At 40.3% G+C, this 16,556-nt stretch overlaps 1 protein-coding gene across 5 annotated transcripts in view; it reads left to right on the forward strand.

Moving 5' to 3' along the window:
• The window catches only part of RABGAP1L (RAB GTPase activating protein 1 like), a 782,624-nt gene that overhangs the window by 722,828 nt on the left and 43,240 nt on the right, over positions 1-16,556 (forward strand). The gene's annotated exons all lie outside the window — the stretch shown is intronic.

The following is a 16,556-nucleotide window of genomic DNA, read 5'->3' on the forward strand; positions in this document are numbered from 1 at the left end:
AAGCTTGCTTCAGCCCTGGTAAGACTTAAATGTTTTTTAAAAACGAGATTAGGGCAGACAGCTATTGTCATGCGTTTTACTCAGCTATACTGAACCATTAGTTGTCTCAGCCAGTTGGAGTATTTATGAGGGAGGAGGTAGGCAGGGAGTGTTTGTGTCTACAGAGCATATATGTCTCTGTTTTGCTCTTTACGGTACTTTGGATGTACATTTACAACTTGTCATCACTCTGCTAGGCATTATAAGAAGCAAAAAGATGACTCCTATTTTACACCAGATGGCTTTGTTAATACTTAACTTTAAAAACCCATTTAAATCTTAGTTTCTTTTTTTTTTTTTTTTTTTTTTTTTGGTGCTGCTTTTTTTTTTTAATTTTTTATTGTTATGTTAATCCCCATACATTACATCATTAGTTTTAGATATAGTGTTCCATGATTCATTGTTTGTGCATAACACCCAGTGCTCCATGCAGAACGTGCCCTCCTCAATACCCATCACCAGGCTAACCCATCCTCCCAACCCCCTCCCCTCTAGAACCCTCAGTTTGTTTTTCAGAGTCCATTGTCTCTCATGGTTCTTCTCCCCCTCCGATTTCCCCCCCTTCATTCTTCCCCTCCTGCTACATTCTTCTTCTTCTTTTTTTCTTTCTTAACATATATTGCATTATTTGTTTCAGAGGTACAGATCTGAGATTCAACAGTCTTGCACAATTCACAGCGCTTACCAGAACACATACCCTCCCCAGTGTCCATAAATCTTAGTTTCTTATTACTTCTTGGTTGAAGCGAAATCATGTGGCAGAAAGACCATGTAGACCATACATATTAGCCCCTTTTGTGGAAGACTTGACTGAAAATGGGAGGCCATTTTGTGTCCAGGTGTAGATTTTGAAGACTTGCCTTCTTACTATTAAAATAAAATTTATAAAAAGAAGATAGTAGGTGGGGCGCCTGGGTGGCTCAGTCGGTTAAGCATCTGCCTTCGGCTCAGGTCATGATCCCAGGGTCCTGGGATCGAACCCCGCATCGGGCTCCTTGCTCAGTGGGAAGCCTGCTTCTCCCTCTCCTTCTACTGCTCCCCCTGCTTGTGCTCTCTCGCTCTCTCTGTCAAATAAATAAAATCTTTAAAAAAAAAAAAAAAGAAGATAGTAGGAAGGGAGAAATGAAAGGGGGGGAAATCGGAGCGGGAGACAAACCATGAGAGACTATGGACTCTGAAAAACAAACTGAGGGTTCTAGAGGGGAGGCGGGTGGAAGGATGGGTTAGCCTGGTGATGGGTATTAAGGAGGGCACGTTCTGCATGGAGCACTGGGTGTTATATGCAAACAATGAACCATGGAACACTACATCAAAAACTAATGATGTAATATATGGTGACTAACATAATAAAATAAAATTAATTAAAAAAAATAAAATAAGATTTATAGTGTAAAATAGCTTTCCTTAGACTCATCTTTTTTTTTTTTTTTTTTTTTTAAGCATATGGTTCTTCGCCTGTCCAGTCAAGTTCTGAGCTGTACATGCTCAAATTCTATTAAGTGCACTCTGAAGGATAGATGGGCAGGTAGATAGTAAAAAGGGTAGAATGGGTAAACTAGAAAAGACCCAGAGAAATCATCTGCTAGAATGATTTCATTACCATGTAGGGTTATATCAAAACCACTCCAAAAAGCCAATCCTTTTCTGCAAAATTTCAAGGAGGAATATTTGTTCATTTATTTAAAAGAATTTTTTTTAAAGATGATCCCCGAGCCATGTACTGTGTTCAGTTCTCTCTTGAGCCGCCACCTTCAGTCTGGAGCAGCTTCCCGGTCTTTCTTGACTTTTATAAGCTTGATACTTTGGAAAATTGTGCGCTAGTTATTCACTAGAATGTCTCTCAATTTGAGTTTGTCTGATGGTTTTGGTGATTCCTCATAAGTAGATTTAGGGTATACATTTTTGACCAGAATATATCATAGAGATGATTCTGTATTTTTCCCATTGTATCCATTCTGTTGAGGGAGTATGATTTTGATTTGTTTCATTACTGGTGATACCCACTTTGATATTTGGAATAGGGTCGTTCCTGCCAGGTTCTCCTTGCAAAGTTGCTCTATTCCTCTTTGCAACTAATAAGAGTTTTGTAGGGAGCTACTTTGAAATTATGTAAACATCCCATGCCTAATCAGTCTCAATTTATTTCATTTTTACCTATATGGACTCATGCTTTCCTATTTTATTCAGTACTCTATTTTGCTACAATCACTATTTATTTTAATGTTCAAATTATCCCTTTTTTGATCTTTGGGAGCTCCTTCAAGGTGGTTTCTGTGTCCTTTGGATGTTCCCATTAGTCTTGGGCATAACTTGCTTTTGAAACAGTAAGATATTCAGGCTCTTTTTGTACTCCTGGTTCCTTTTAGTAGAAAATGCTATGTAGAAACCAAGATCTGTGTAGTAGATGTGCTCACCACGGAGGTATCATTACCTGTAGGCCTTCTCAGCAGACAGAACTTGGGAGTATGCCACATCCACAGCCATACGCACATTTGCAACTCTGTTTCTAACTATGTACCTGAAAACTCTGACTCTACACCATTATTTCCACTTGCAATCCAGTACTTCAGGCTTCATTCCAGTTTTCTCTCATTCCATTATTATAACTCCCTTCTCTGACATTGAGAAATCTGGATCCTTAACTTATTTGATCAATCCCTTTGTATGTACAAGTCTGCGATTTCTGCTGTCCCCCCACCCACCCACCCCCGCCTTATGTGGATGCCCTTCTCACCCTGCTCAGGCTGTAACTCCCCATGTTAGATTGCACCCTGCTCATGAACGTCTTCCGTGGGGGCTCCAACACACCCGTACCAGGCTTCCTCTCCATGTAAATGCTCTCCTTGCCTTTCTTAGGCTCTAATGTTCCTCCCAGGGCCACCCCCTTGCTTGGTTACCCTCCTCACTTTACTTGGCCCCACTTTGCTTGGGTGGACCTTTTCTAGGCCACCCTGCACTCTGTTTTCATGGATTTACACAAAAGGAAATTGGATGACTGACAAGTACTCAAGAATTTGCCTTAATAAATGGAAAATAGAGCAAAGGTTCTCCGAATATGTTCCCTAGACCAAGAGTATCAGCATCACTTGGGAACTTCTTAGAAATGCAGAATTTTAGGCCTCATCTCAGACTTACTAAAGCAAAAGCTCTGGGAATAAGGCCCAACAATATGTGCTTTAACAAGCCCTCCAGCAGATTCTGATGCACACTAGCGTTTGAGACCCATCGTCCTAGGGAGAGAAAGAGGCTCTTCTTAGTATTCCACTCTACGTCCAGGCTCTCTCTTGCATAATGAAGATTCCCTGATTGTCAAGTCTGCCTGGGGACCATTTTTAGGGTTTTGGAGGCATCTCAGCATTTTTGACCTTTCATCTGGGTCAGACTGGAATATTTCGTTCATTTTACCAACTTTGGAAAGCCTAATCCTCCAGGGAAAATTATGAACTTGTAGAAGAATTCAACTTTGTCTTTTTGGCTTAGAGACCTTCTAATAAGGCCTAACAGAAACAGTTAAAGCAGGAATCAGAAATGGTAACAGCAATATCAAAGCAACAGAGGTTGTACAGTTTTTGTTTATTTTAAGCTCACTTACATATAAGAATGTAAATTAATGAGCTATTAGTCTCTTATATTGGGTGTATTTTCTGCAGTTATCAAAAATATGCTACACAACCCTTGTACATTATTGGTAGGAATGTAAATTGGTATAGCCCCTATGGAAGAAAATATGGAGGTTCCTCAAAAACTTAAAAATAGAACTACCATATAATCTAGCAACCCTACTTGTGGGTATACATTCCAAGGAAGTGAAAACAGGATCTCAAGGAAATATCTGCACTCCCATGTTTTTTGTAGCATTATTCACGGTAGCCAAGATACGAAAACAATTTAAGTGTCCATCAATGGATGAATAAAAAAGATGTGCTCCATATAATGGAATATTATTTAGCCATGAGAAAGAAGGAAATCCTGCCATTTGCAAAAAACATGGATGGCCTTGGGGGCATTATGCTAAGTGAAATAAGTCAGAGAAAAACAAATACTGTATGATCTCACTTACATCTGAAATCTAAGAAAGCCAAATTCATAGAAATAGAGAGTAGATTGGTGGTTACCAGGGACATGGGGGTGGGGGAGATGGAGAGATGGTGGTCAAAGGGTTCATATGTCTAGTTGTAATATGAATAAGTTCTGGGGATCTAATGTACACTGTGGTGACTACAGTTAACAAGATTGTATTATATATGTGAAAGTCACTAAGAAAGTAGATCTTAAATGTTCTCGTTACAAAAAAGAAGTGGTAATTATGTGACGTGTTGGAGTTGTTAGCTAATGCAGTGGTGGTTAATTATATTACAGTATATACATATACCAAATCAACATGTTGTATGGCTTAAACTTAAACAGTGTTATATATCAGTTATATCTCAATAAAGCTGGGGGAGAAATAAAGTCCTTAACATCTTCTAGAATATTAAAAATATGTGCCTCGCAAATTTGACTTCTATAGACATGGAGGTTTACATTTCAAGTGAATAAGGCAGGTTCTGTAGTAAAACAATTTGACAAGAAAATCTTACCTTTTTTTCTTGAATGGCATGAAAATACAAACAAAAATAAGTGTTATTTATGCTAGAGAACCAAGCATAGTCAATTCAGTATTACGGCCTTCACCTCAACTGGATTAGCCTAGAAATCTGTTCTTTGTTTAGATATATTCTTTATCCTTTAGCTTTTCTATCAGCAGAAAAGGATAATTTTCATAGTACCTGAATTAAAAATATTTTCAATTAAAATTAAAAGTTCCCTTAAAGTAAAGTCGATTTCCCTTCTTAAAAGGTGATTAATATTTCTGGTTTTTCACTCTATTGTCAAAGGAGACCTTTGTTACTGTTTTTCACAAAATCTTTATAAATGTTTCTGGTTCTCTGTTCTGAGTGCATATGCATAAAAATTTTGAAAATATCTAGGTGTGTTACCTTTGACTTTTTTGGACTAGAAACAACAGATATATTAAATACATACCTGCTCAAATTTACAAAGTCTAGGAGATGAAGTAAATCACTTAATAATGGCTTTGGCTTAATTTTGTCTGGTCCTTATATATTTGTATTTGTAAATAATCCCTTGAAAATATATCTCAGGGGGGTGCCTGGGTGGCTCAGTCGTTAAGCGTCTGCCTTCGGCTCAGGTCATGATCCCAGGGTCTTGGGTTTGAGGCCCACATCGGGCTCCCCGCTCGGCGGGAGGTCTGCTTCTCCCTCTCCCACTCCCCCTGCTTGTGTTCCCTCTCTCGCTGTGTCTCTCTCTGTCAAATAAATAAATAAAATCTTTAAAATATATATATATATATCTCTCAGGAAATTGTTAGCATTGAAAAAGGAAATTTGAGAAACTTTCATACTCCAAAATTTATGGTAATAGATTTTTAAATTTATGACTTTATCATTTGTGATTTCAACACTTTTATGAGATTCTCCTAAGAGCCATAACACTAACATTCTGTAATCTTGCAAAAGTACTAATTGTCAGTATATGCCCTATGAGTCTGGGTAAGGAGCAAGTCTTATGAGACCAGTGGTCTTTTTCAGCATCTAGATTTCAACTTAACTTTGCTTCTGGGGGAAAACGTGTCCAAAGAGAAAACCAACCACTAGGGCTGATGGTAGAATTGATGAGAACACAAAGGCCAAGAAATTATGTTTTTTTAGCAAGAAAAGAGCAATTTGGATTAAGTTAAAGCATGCTTTAACTTGTCAGATTTCATAATACTTTCTATGTTATGCACCTAAATCACTGTATACTTTATAGAGACAACAAAGTGCTTCATAAAACGATTTTAATTATTATGGTAGCCAGGAAAAAATTGCTTACAAAAAGAGAAAGAAAAAACATTTACGGAGTATTGGAAGGTGCCACAACTTATCAATTACTTGGTTTCATACTTGTAGACTCACCTTGGGTCCCAAGAAGTCACTTTCATTTTTTTCAAATATTAATCTGCATCTTATAGCTTAATTTATTTGTTACATCATAAGTGACACTTACAAAGTCTCAGGACAACCCTCATGTACATCAAGGTCTATAGTAGTGAAGGATGGGGAAGGAGAGTTAACCATATTTTTTTAATAAGATTAATTATAAAATAGCAATACTTCATTTAAAAAAAGTTACCTGGCAGTTAGAAACTCTGTCTTTTTCATAAACATTGGTATTACCAGTACCCGTACAAGATGATAAGTAGGTCCTCAATATGTGCTTCTTGATGTAAACAGATTTTACTTGGATCAACAGTGAAAACTGGATATCCTAACTTGGAGCTCCTCTGTAGTTTATCCTCATAATCTTGTTTTGGAAATATCCCCGTGGAGACTGTGGTAAGAATAAGAAACCCATATAGGCCCCAAAGGTCTATTCTAATATTCCTCCTTATCTTGTTGGCTAATGTTCTTGACACCATTCTGTTGAAGTGTATTAGATTATGTTCAGGTTTTGTATTTGCCTGAGGCATGTGTAAGTAGAAGCCAAGTTATAGTGAACAATTTGGAATAACAACCTCTCCATAAAGAGTGAAAAAGTACCTCAGAGATAGAATTAAGTTATGGGGGTGACTGGGTGGCTCAGACGTTAAGCATCTGCCTTTGGCTCAGGTCGTGGTCCCGGGGTCCTGGGATCGAGCCCCACATCAGGCTCCCGAGCCCCAAATCGGGCTCCCTGCTCCACAGGAAGCCTGCTTGCTTCTCCCTCCCCCTGCTTGTGTTCCCTCTCTCACTGTGTCTCTCTCTCTGTCAAATAAATAAAATCTTTAAAAAAAAAAAAAAAAGAATTAAGTTATGGACATGTAAAACAAAAAGAATTTCTCTTTCTTTTTTAGCCTTCCCATATGTTTAAAAGGATGGCATTCATTTCAGTTATTAATAAGGATATTTCCCTGTGAGCTTAAAGCTTATAACACAGATTTCCACCTATAAAACATCCTACATATATGTGTTCTAAAGTCTTTATGTGTAGAGGGGAAATGAGTAATCTTAGACAAGTTCTGGCCTGTCCTTTTTAATGACAGTAGCTAAAGAAACATGGGTATACATCTCCATTTGAACTCAGGAACCAAGGAGATTTGAATAGCAGTACTCTATGTTTATGGAATTTTTTTACGAATGCTGTAATTTTCTTTTTTTTATAAATGCTATAATGTAAAATTGGTAGAATTTTTTTACAAAAGTCTAGGTCTCTAGATATAGCTGACAATCTTCATATAGTTTCTTGTAATAAAATATAATTAAGTAGTGGGGCTTTTTTTGTTTTTTTTTTTTTGTTTTAGAAAGCACACATGAACACGGGGGTGGGAGGAAGGGAGCGGCAGGGGGAGGGAGAGAGAGAATTTTAAGCAGGCTCTGTGCCCAGCACGTAGCCCCACATGGGGCTCAATCTCACAACCCTGAGATCATGACCTGAGCCGAAATCAAGAGGTGGATGCTTAACCCCCTCAGCCACCCAGATGCCCCTAATTAAGTAGTTTTTTAAAGTTAAATTAGATCTCTCCTTACCCTCTCTTTTCTCTTCCCTCCCTCAGTTTAATTAGTCCCTCCATACTTTTTCCATGTCCAACATTTGGAGGTTTGTGACATCACAGTGACTTGATGAGGCGCACTCTTCATTTCACTGCATTTCCTACCATAGCCATTTGTTTTAAAATGATATATAAGGGGCATCTAGGTGGCTCAGTCGGTTAAACGTCTGACTCTTGATTTCAGGCCAGGTCACGATCTAGGGTGGTGAGATGGAGCCCCACATGGGGCTCCCATGCTGGGCAAGGAGTCTGCTTAGGATTCTCTCTTTCTCTCTCTCTCCCTGCTGGCCTACACGCACACACTCTCCCTTTCTCTCTCTCTCTCTCTCTCAAAATAAAATGATATATGATATTGGGGCACCTGGCTGGCTCAGTCTGTAGAGCATGTGACTCTTGATCTTGGCGTCATGGGTTTGAGCCCCCTGTTGGGTGTAGAGATTACTTTTATTTTATTTATTTTTTTCCCAAAATGATCTTTTAAAATTTATTTTATTATGTTATGTTAGTCACCATACATTACATCATTAGTTTTTGATGTGGTGTTCCATGATTCATTGTTTGCATATAACATCCAGTGCTCCACGCAATACGTGCCCTCCTTAATACCTATCACTGGGCTAACCCATCCCCCCATACCCCCTCCCCTCTAGAACCTTCAGTTTGTTTCTCTGAGTCCATGGTCTCTCATGGTTCGTCTCCCCCTCCGATTTCCCCCCCTTCATTTTTCCCTTCCTTCTCCTAATGTCCTCCATGCTATTCCTTATGTTCCACAAATAAGTGAAACCATATGATAATTGACTTTCTCTGCTTGACTTATTTCACTTAGCATAATCTCCTCCAGTCCCATCCATGTCGATGCAAATGGTGGATATTCATCCTTTCTGATGGCTGAGTAATATTCCATTGTATATATGGACCACATCTTCTTTATCCATTCGTCTGTTGAAGGGCATCTCGGCTCTTTCCACAGTTTGGCTATTGTGGACATTGCTGCTATGAACATTGGGGTGCATATGGCCCTTCTTTTCACTACATCTGTGTCTTTGGGGTAAATATCCAGTAGTGCAATTGCTGGGTCATAGGGTAGCTCTATTTTTAATTTTCTGAGGAACTTCCAGACTGTTTTCCAAAGTGGCTGTACCAACTTGCATTCCCACCAACAGTGTAAGAGGGTTCCCCTTTCTCCACAACCTCTCCAGCATTTGTTGTTTCTTGCGTGGTCAGTTTTTGCCATTCTAACTGGTGTAAGGTGGTATCTCAATGTGGTTTTGATTTGAATTTCCCTGATGGCTAATGATGATGAACATTTTATCATGTGTCTGTTAGCCATTTGTATGTCTTCTTTTGAGAAGTGTCTGTTCATGTCTTCTGCCCATTTTTTGACTTGATTATTTGTTTTTTGAGTGTTGAGTTTGAGAAGTTCTTTATAGATCTTGGATATCAGCCCTTAGAGATTACTTTTAAAAAATGACATGTGATATTGGAATTGTGAAAGATAGCAAAGTACTCAATCCAAAGGAGTGTACTTCCTCATCTAGTTAAACCGTTTCTGTAAACCATATATGGTAAATTATTTTTTTTAAAGATTTTATTTATTTACGTATTCATTTATATTTTAGAGAGTGCATGTGAAAGGGGAGGGCAGTAAGGGAGGGAGAGGAAGAGGGAAAGAATCCCAAGCTGACCCCGCACCTAGAACAGAGCCTGAGATCATGACCTGAGGCCAAATCCAAGAGTCCATCACTGACACCCAGGCGCCCCTCCCCGTTGTAAATTATTACAGTGGGGGAATTTATTAGGGAAAACATCATTTAAAAATTTTAATAGCCACGGGGCTCCTGGGTGGCTCAGTTGGTTAAGCGACTGCCTTTGGCTCAGGTCATGATCCTGGAGTCCCTGGATCGAGTCCCGCATCGGGCTCCCTGCTCGGCAGGGAGTCTGCTTTGCCCTCTGGCCCTATCCCCTCTCATGTGTTCTTTCTCTCTCAAATAAATAAATAAAATCTTAAAAAAAAAAAAGCACGTAAAATAAATAAATAAATAAATAAAAATTTTAATAGCTGCAATATACTGTCATTGGCGGCTCTCAGCTGGTATTCGAACAGCTGCAGTCCGTGGGGGCTTTCCCTTTCAGCTGCTGGAGGTCTTTCAATTCCTGTTCCCATGGAAATGAGGAGGGCTGGACCTGCAGAAGGGAAGTGAGGGTTGAAATGCACATTTCCCCATACCTTATTTTTCTGGCCTCCTCACAGTTGCCATGGAAATGGGAACATAAATGCCACTCCACCCCGAGCTTTGGAGAGCAGTCATTCATGTGTAAACAGCAGTAGAGGGATGCGAAACAGGCATAAGAGAAAATCCAATCTTAGGGTCTTTCCTTTATCTGTGTGTGGCCAAGCCTAATTTCAGATTATTCTCATTTGATCTACTCTGAGCATTCAAAATGATGCAGTTATTTTTTAGAAAGTTAGTTTGATATTACCATTTTTCCACAATGAGAATTCTCTTACGATTGTCAGATATATATCTATTCTCCATGTGTTAAGCATTCACTATGCATGATGTTTTTACTTTTTTCTTATGTCCTCCCCCCACCCCCCTGCCCAAAATTAAAGAAATGAATTTCAATTTAGGGAAGAGCATCCAACTGCATAGCATAAGAAATCTCCCAAATAGTCTCATTCTCATGCACCGTTTCAGAAATTGCCCCACAGAGCAGAGGTAATTATTGGCTCTGTCAAACATATCAAGGAAAACTGCCATTTTTAATTGGTTATCACAATCTTCTCATTTAGGTAACAAAAATATCCTATGTTAAGTGGATTTCTGTGTCTTTCCACTTATCAGCTCTATGTCATCACATACCTCCTGTAATACCCATACTCAAAGAAAATATATGGGCATAGTCTTCATCTGTTTTTCTTATTCTAATGTTTTAACTAATTAACAAACTCCACTTGAACCACCAGACATTAAGAATATGCTTAACTGAACAAATCGGCTTTAGGCATTGACTAAGTATTCAGCTTTGTGTTAGGTGGAAGCACGTAGATACCAAGTTTAAATAAGGAAGGGTTTTGGTGTTGGTTTTGTTTTTTTTGCCTTCAGGTATCCTAATCAGGAAAATTCATACCCCAGGAAAAGCTCCTTACCAGCCATATGTGATGATTAAATGAGTGGTGTAGACAAATTCTGAAGAAGTTTAAGGAGGGGAGGGCTCATTGGGCCTAACTGAAATGACAGGACACACTTGCTTTAGACTTTTCTGCTTCTCATGGGTCTCCCTTTCCATTTCTCCTGTCATCTTCTTCACAAAGGCCTTTTCTCCTGATCTGTTTTTTTTTTTTTTTAAAGATTTTATTTATTTATTTGACAGAGAGAGAGGCAGCGAGAGAGGGAACACAAGCAGGGGGAGTGGGAGAGGGAGAAGCAGGCTTCCCACGGAGCAGGGAGCCCGATGCGGGGCTCGATCCCAGGACCCTGGGATCATGACCTGAGCTGAAGGCAGACGCTTAACAACTGAGCCACCCAGGCGCCCCTCTCCTGATCTGTTTTTTAAAACTTCCTAAATATTCTTTCAATTGCCACCTTCCTCCTTTTCTTCACCCTCCCTCCTAATTTAGTGTAGATACACCATCTCCAGATGAACATTCTTACCAGCACAGTTTCAATCCTTCTATCCCCTTGCCACCTCAGTGACCTCTTACCATTACTGGAACAAGAGTTTTTCAAAGATAGCTCTAAGGTCAAATATTCTGTTTCCTAAGCCCTATAAGCTACTAACACAATCAAAACATTTTTAGCATTTTAGGTTCTTTCGTCTTCCAAATTGCTTCTCACATCCAGAATGGACCCGAACATCTGTTAAGACCATGTGCCCGATTTTTATTTCAGAAAATATGGTCACTGAACTAGCAACTACCAAAATAGATTCCTGCTTTCATCAACTGGTGGTGACCTAGATCTGATGAACTGGCTTTGGTGCCTTCTTTCCAGCCTGCTCTGCAGATGCCGAACACCAGGGTCCCTAGCTCCCCGCCCGGACAACTGCTCAGCACAGTTAGCAGGCCCACACTTCAGCTCCATACCTTTGCTTACAGCAGTTTCCTTCTGCTTTCCTTTATGGAATGAGGAAAGAAATAAGCAATAATGAGCTGTTTTTTTCTTTATCTTGTTCCTCTCTGTACCTATTACAGTTCTACCTACTGTTTGTTATATACTCTCTGCAATTTACATTAAAATACTCCAACCTACACAGTGTGATAAAACGTGTGTTAAAATACTCCAACAAATAAAATATTTTTAAAAGGGGGGTGGCACCTGGGTGGCTCAGTCGGTTAAGCGTCTACCTTCGGCTCAGGTCATGATCCCAGGGTCCTGGGATCGAGCCCCGCATCGGGGCTGGGAGCCTGCTTCTCCCTCTGCCTCTGCCACTCTCTCTCTCTCACAAATAAATAAATAAAATCTTTTTAAAAAATTAAAGTACTCCAACTGTGTGATAAAATGTGTGTTAGTTTTAGTCTGCACTTTGGACTTGATTAATATTTCAAGCACCCTGATATGGGAATACAGTCTAGGATTAGTCGGTTGGCATTAGAAAAAACCCTAATCAGGAGGTAACTACTGTAAATTTATCCTACTTATATTTAAATCTACACCAGAGGGTTTTCTAATTAGCATAAAGGTTGTCAAATAATTTTAAATTGGATTGGCTAGAAATACTACATAGGCCCCTCTAGCCTTGCATGGATCACATGGACGATTCCGGCAGGCCAGGCCGTCTAACACCTGCAGAACAGCACCCGACGCAGAGCACTCTGGGCTTGCTTACCACCTACAAATGCTGCTTTCTCCCTGGTGGAAAGATAGTGGGGAGGAAACCTGTGGCCTTGCTTATGTCCAGTCCTTGGAAGCTACTGATACCAAAAAAAAAAAAGGAGGCAGGGCAGGAAGGAAAAGGAAGAAAGATCCTGACACTTGTGAATGGTCAATAGCAAAATCTCCCCTGGGGACAATGCTTACAGGCTAGCTCCTCCTTAGAGTCTGTCCTAAATTTCCTGGTGAGTTTGTGAAAACATTCTCCTCTAAACCATAAGAGCAGGAGGCTTCTGTTTCCATGATGGTATTAATCAAATTTTAAAGTTTATTTTGAATTTCTTGATGAAATTGTTGTGTCCTAGCTGTCTTTGTATCCGAGAGCATTTGGCACAGTGTCTTGCACAAAGTAGGTATTTGTGGAATTAATGAGCACATACATGCACTTCTTACTTCTGTAAGGAACAGATCCAGCATTGGGTCATGGGGACCCTGAGAGCCAATATGTGGGTTCCAGAGTTCCATTCATTAGGTGTTCACAGTTCTCAGGGAGTCGGTAGGAGCTGTCCATAACCATGGCGGCTCCAGCTGGTCATCAGTACAAGATGCGCGGCATGGTCATCAACAGCAAAGGAAAGTAGCGCTGTCTGTGTCATCTCCTTTCAGGAATTCATACCGAAATGTATTTCTCATTTCTGTTCCTGACAATTCTGACTCTAGATATAAAGATGGAAAAATCTTTAGGAAAATTATTTTTCTTGTGTATCTCTTAGCCAGTTTGCAGCAGATATGATATATGGCTAACTGAGTAGATAAAAAAGGTTAAAGTGACAGCAGAAGACCCGGGAGGAAAAAGGGCATAAGTATACCATATAGATTTTTTTTTAAAGATTTTATTTGTTTATTTGACAGAGAGAGACAGCGAGAGAGGGAACACAAGCGGGGGAGAGGGAGAGGGAGAAGCAGGCCTCCTGCCAAGCAGGGAGCCCGATGTGGGGCTCGATCCCAGAACCCTTGGATCATGGCTGAGCTGAAGGCAGACGCCCAACGACTGAGCCACCCAGGAGCCCCTAGCGTATAGATTTTTAAAACAAAGCAAAATGAAACAATGCTAGTCAAATGGTAATATAGTATAGTAGTTCAGCGAGGGCTTTGGACCTTGGCTTCCTGGATTGGAATGAATCCCCACCTTGCTAGCTGTGTGACCTTGAGCAACTAAGTTATTTAACCTCTCTAGGTCTCTGTTTTCTTCTCCTTAAAGTGAGGATAATAATAGCACCTACCATGGGGCTCCTGGGTGGCTCAGGCGGTTGAGCGTCCGATTCTTGGCTGGCTCAGGTCATGATCTCCAGGTCATGGGATCAGCCCCACCTCAGGCCCTGCGCCAGGGGGGAGTCTGCTTCCCCTCTCCCTCTCCCTCTGCCCTCTCCCCTGCTCGTGCATGCTCTCCCTCTCTCTCTCTCAATAAATCTTTAAAAAATAATAATAGCACCTACCTCATTATGTGAGGCTAAAATAAATTAATACATCTCAAGCATATAGCATTTGGTGCCTGGCATATAGGAAGTGCTGGGTATGTTTGCTATTTCTATAGTGATATGGCCAAATCATGGCTCTAAAGGCAGAAGAAGACTAATTTCAGTCTGTTTACCTCAAGTGAATAATCTTCATGCCTTGAATCTCCCACAAATTGGTGCTTATACTGTCATGTGAAACTTACCACATTCTACCCTAAATTACAGAATTATTTGTAAGCTCCTTAAAAGCAAAGACTGTCTTCTTTGTCTTCCTCTTAGCGCCCAGAAGAGTGCTTACATAACAGCCTGGCTTATACAATAGCTCTTTAATAACTGTTTGGGGAACTATAAAGGAGACAGAGCAGGTTGGTCCCTGAGGTTGGTCCCTGGAGGCCCTGTTCCTTGGGTTTGTGCCTGTGTGCCTCCCATATTTCTTCAGCCTCACCTAGCCTTTTCTGTCCCGCCGGCGCTTCAGCTGGCCTATGGTCCCTCAGACTGGCCCTCTTTTCCAGAGTCAGCTTCATGGGCATGCGGCCAGTCCAGTTGCACAGGTCCCTACACTTGGTTGAATGCTCTACCATCTTGAAATTACCACTCTTTAAACAAGGGGTCTCAATTTTCATTTTGTACTTGTCCTGGCAAATTATGGAGCCAGTCTGGCTCTTTCCCATCTTGTGCTCTTTGTTCCCCCTCTGCTGGGAACACTTCTTCTCCCCACTCTTCACTGGCTAACTTACTCCTCACGTTCATTGTCACTCCTTGGAGACGCAATCAAAATTAGAGCCGCACGCGCCATCATCCCTCCATCTTTACGCTTCCCTTGCAGCACTTAGCTTACTTGTAAGGGCAGCGTTGATTTAAATCGTGTGATTATTTCTCTAAAGACTCTCTCCCCACCAGACTGTTCCTGGACGGCTATGCCTGCTACATAGGAGGTAGTCCATAAACATGTGTCAAATGAGTGAGTGAATGGATGATTTTTAAAAATGCAAAGTAGGGACGAGTTTTCCTTCCCATGTTCAAAAATGATGTATACAAATGGCAAAGCGGCCATCATGCAGGATGATCCTCTGCTGCTGTGGACTAATCAATTTTACTTCCTGCCTTTAAAGGCAGATGAATACAGGAAACGCTCCCATTTCTCTCTCTTTCCCACTGTTTTGTCCCTCTCAGTCTGGTAGAGTAAAGCTGAATCTTTCTAAAGACAGAATTATTCAGATTGTCTCAGCGTATTAGTCTTGAATTAAATGTCTTATAGCACAAACATCTACAGCCTTCCACCTACTATGAGAACTCTTAGCAAGAGATATATATTTACTTTTGTTTTAATTGCTAACAACAACTGACACAAAAGTACTGTTTCGGATTTCTTTGCATTCTGTGCTGCAAAGGTCGCTATTATTATAATGAACATAGCATTTGATTATAATAAAGAACAGTGTCCTGCTTGGTTCTCTTGCCATTCCTTCTCTCCCATATCATTGTCTAGTTTTAAATAAGCTTGATTAGCTTGCTTTGAATGCATAGCTATATCAGCTTTCTGCAGCCCAGTTTTGGGACTACATCTGGTTAATCTACTCCCTGGAATCAGACCAGCACCACTCAACATGTAACCAGATTTAGGGTATTACATACCATCTTACCGTCTTAATTTTTAGCACTCGGTAGTCATTCTGTTATTTCCTAAGCACTATAATAAAAAATTTAAGTGATAAATTTCTAACTAAAACTTACTTAGAAGTGGAATTTTACTTAAGATATTTTAGTGGATGTTGAGCGTCTCTCCCCAAAATCAAAGAAATAAGAAACATCCATTATGGTATACTAACTTTTTTTTTTTTAATTTTTTTAAATTTATTTATTTGACAGAGAGAGACAGCAATAGAGGGAACACAAACAGGGGGAGTGGGAGAGGGAGAAGCAGGCTCCCCGCTGAGCAGGGAGCTCGATGTGGGGCTCGATCCCAGGACCCCGGGATCATGAACTGAGCCGAAGGCAGACGCTTAACGACTGAGCCACCCAGGCGCCCCTGGTATACTAACTTAAGATATTATTGCTTCTTAATTTTTACAAAGAGAAAATAACAGAATTTTCATAATTCAATCTAAAGTTGAGGATATAATGGGTGCCTGGGTGGCTCAGTTGGTTAAGCGTATGCCTTCAGCTCGGATCATGATGCTGGGGTCCTGGGATCGAGTCCCTCATCGGGCTCCCTACTCAGCGGGGAGCCTGCTTCTCCCTCTGCCTGCCCTCCCCCTGCTTGTGCTCTCTTTCTCTCGCTCATTCTCTCTCTCTAATAAATAAATAAAATCTAAAAAAAATAAAGAGGATACAATGAGATAAGAATTCTTACTACTAAAAAGATAAACAGGCAAATGTCTTTTTTTTTTCTCTCCTTCAAGTGCAAAGAATCTGAGAAAAATAGATTTAAAAGCTAGTATAGTTGTGCTAGTGAACAAGCTGCAGGTGTTGCACGTGGGTGCAGAAAAGAACTGGGCAGTTTTTGTACAAATCAGGATGAGAAGCTGTGGGGACAGAAAGAAAGAAATCTAAGAAATCATACACAGAGAAGAAAGGCATTCTCAATGAAACAATAGGCCTCGAAAAATGTTCCGT

This window comes from Phoca vitulina, unplaced genomic scaffold (assembly GCF_004348235.1).
Source record: "Phoca vitulina isolate PV1807 unplaced genomic scaffold, GSC_HSeal_1.0 scaffold73, whole genome shotgun sequence".
Taxonomy (NCBI): Eukaryota; Metazoa; Chordata; class Mammalia; order Carnivora; family Phocidae; genus Phoca; species Phoca vitulina.